The sequence below is a fragment of the Podarcis bocagei genome (assembly GCF_964188305.1).
Source record: "Podarcis bocagei genome assembly, chromosome: 2".
Classification (NCBI taxonomy): domain Eukaryota; kingdom Metazoa; phylum Chordata; class Lepidosauria; order Squamata; family Lacertidae; genus Podarcis; species Podarcis bocagei.
The window spans coordinates 27,033,773-27,036,807 of NC_138126.1; the positions used below are offsets into that span (position 1 = coordinate 27,033,773).

The 3,035-nt window shown below is 42.3% G+C and overlaps 1 long non-coding RNA gene across 1 annotated transcript; it reads right to left on the minus strand.

Moving 5' to 3' along the window:
- Positions 1–643: 643 nt before the first annotated feature.
- Positions 644–2,724, minus strand: LOC308581719. Its single transcript, XR_014005211.1, has 3 exons — positions 2,417–2,724; positions 1,450–1,691; positions 644–960 (listed from the first exon to the last, which is right to left on the minus strand). It is a non-coding gene; the product is annotated as an uncharacterized lncRNA (long non-coding RNA).
- Between the last annotated feature and the right edge of the window lie 311 nt (positions 2,725–3,035).

A 3,035-nucleotide genomic window follows, 5' to 3' on the forward strand; every position in this document is an offset into this window, starting at 1 on the left:
TCATGCCTTTTTTGCACATATTTCTGCAAATTTCTGTTCATATTTCTGCAAATTTAAAAGATTTTCAATGTACAGTCATACCTTGGTTTCCGAACAGCTTAGTTCCTGAACGTTTTGGCTCCCGAATGCCGCAAACCTCTGGTTTGAGAACTATTTTTGGAACTCGAACATCTGGCGGGGCTCCGTGGCTTCTGATTGGCTGCAGGAGCTTCCTGCAGCCAATCGGAAGCCACGCTTTGGTTTTGGAACATTTTGGAAGTTGAATGGACTTCGGGAACAGATTCTGTTCGACTTCCGAGGTACGCCTGCACTTTCCCATGAAACAAATGTATATCATATGCATTTTAAGTATAAAACACGTGTTTTTGCATGCACATTCTGCACACCAAAACTGTGCTGCAAAATCCTGAAAAGTGCACAACCCAGTCAGGAGTTGAATTCTGATCTGCAAGCATGTTCAGGACCATTAAATTGGATCAGACTGCTTCAGGCAGCATACCAAAGGAATATTTCCTCCATCCCTACCCATAGCCGCTGCCAAATAAATTGCTATAACTTTGATATATAACACAGCTAAAAATGGCTGCATGACAATAATCTGAACAATCTGCTTGCTGCTGTTTAGCCAGAATTTCCCCTCTTTTTATTTATTTTTTACAGTAAAACTACTGAGCAAGTGGTTTTGTTCTAGGGGAAAAAAGTTTCTTGGAAAATGTACGAGAGAGTGGAAGGATTTTGGACTACAGTACTTGCAGCATGTAGGACTACATACATACAAATTGTTATGAGTTTGGGGAGGTGTAGGCTGTATGCCAAGTCCCTTCTAATGCCTGCAATAGACAGGCTGGCTTGTCCCAGTGGAACCAGCACCCAAAGAACTTTTAAGCCCTCTGTCTTGTTTGGGGGACAAGGGCCTCTCAGTGTGCAGGTTCTGGGATGGTTCATGAGATTTCACAGGACCTTCCAATGGTCAGAGATTGGCAAACAAAACTATTTTAATATGTTGAATTGGCCAAAATGACCCAAAAAATTAGAAACCAAAAAAATACAAAGTTTATTTGTGATTGGAATAAATTTATGGCATATATTAAAGGAAACTATAGAAACTTAGAAATACTGCCGGTCTGACATAAATCTTATGATGCGTAAACTATAATAACTTTTGGCTGCAGAAAAAAGAAAGAATTTTTGATCAAGAAGCCCGAAATCAGGTGGGAAGGAGGTCAATTGATGTGTAGAGAAAAGATCTAAATGGGTAAGGATATAGAGACTCAAGGAATAAGACAAGAAACCGTAACAGAAATGGATGTTATTTATATGCTGTATATGAATATTTTTTTCTTTTTTTTCTTTTCCTTTTTCTGTAATTGTCGTTTTGTTTTTTGTTTTTGTCATTTAAGCGAAATTTAATAAAAAGAAATTAAAAAAGAGAGAGAGATTTCACGGGACCACCTGAGTTCCCATGAGATCTTGCAAGAGAATCCCTAGTTTTCTGGAGCTGGGGCATTGAGAGGGCCTTGCTAAAGTCTGCTGTTTGATGCTAATGCCTGGTGTCTGAGACAAAATGGAGTCTCTTTGGTTTTCCTTAATACATGTTCCCATCATTGGCTCTGCCTCCAACTGCCACTGGCCCCTTTGCCTTCTGCTCTACCAATCTGAATGAGCACCAGCTGCTGCTGGAATTTTGGCACCTGTGAGAAGACAAAGCTTATGGTTTTAAAACCGCCTTGCTAAAAACAAGCAAACCCAAATGGAACCTATTTCGGTCCATGCAACCTCCCACACACAGCTACTTATACTTGCAGATCTCCGCAGCCTATCTCGCACACCCACCCACAGCTGTAAACAACAAGGTCGTGGCTTCAAATTGTTGGTGAATGGATTAAACAGAATGTCATTTTATTATCTACTGTATTCCAAGGCCCCTTTAGTGAAAGAGACGGGAGAATTTCTGATTGTGAGCCCATCATGTTGCAAACATTAGTTAATGCTTCCATCAATGGAAGGCCCCCTCCTGTGTGCGCTAGCCTGGCATCAGAAAGCATTAATCTCACCCTGGCTGATACACAGAAATGCAGCCCTGATCTCCTATTAAAGGATGAAATTACTAGTGCTCAGCCCTTTGCCAGCAATGCAGTACGGTGCCGCCACTGCCGCCGCCGCTAATCAGCAAACGCCATCCCCTGGCAACGCATCATGCCGGTGACTTGTCATAAAAGCGACTTTGACTTTTCATTAGTGTATATAAATCTTCGCCTTTCAGCATTGGAAACTCGGTAGGGTTGCGTTAGCACCCATCGGTGCCAATAAAGCACCGTAGCGGGACAGGAAATAACACAAGGCCTCCCGTCTCCAAATCATTGTCATCATCAAAATCACAAACACCCCTCTCTGTTCGCTTTAAGACAAAACAAACCTCAGGTCACTGAGGCGATAAGAAGCTTCAGAAATTAAAGCAGTGCTGTGGTTGTTCACATGAGAGCACTCAAACCACTTCTCATATCTCAGTAAGGAATGTGGAAAGCTGCTTCAGAATAATCAGGTCATAGCAATGTGTGAATTGAACCAGGGATTTTCCCAGGAAGCACTGCAGTACTACTCAAGGTTCAGAACTTAAGGCAGACTGTGGCCAAATTTGCGCTATGCCTTATATTTGTATGGTGGTAGTGCTGCTTTTGTGACACATCTTAGATCGGGTCCCATCCTGCCAGCTGTAGACCAATGGGGTAGATGGTGTTCATAAGTGGTCCATGTTTCACAGGTGTACAGTAAGGTTGGTAGTACAATAACTTTGTGGGCACTGCTGTAAGAAGCCGAATCCAACTAGATTCAGGTGAAATTTGCAAGAGCTGTGGAGTTTTAGCAATGAGGGCCTGTTTTTGGTCCAAGCACAGAATGTGCTTGTAAAGAAACCAAACCTTGTGAGTGGCTTGTCATAAACAGACAATATGCCTAAGTGCTCATGTTATTCTTCTGGCCTTGACCTGAAAGCATCATCCACATGGTCATCTGATCCCAACACTTGGCATCAACAT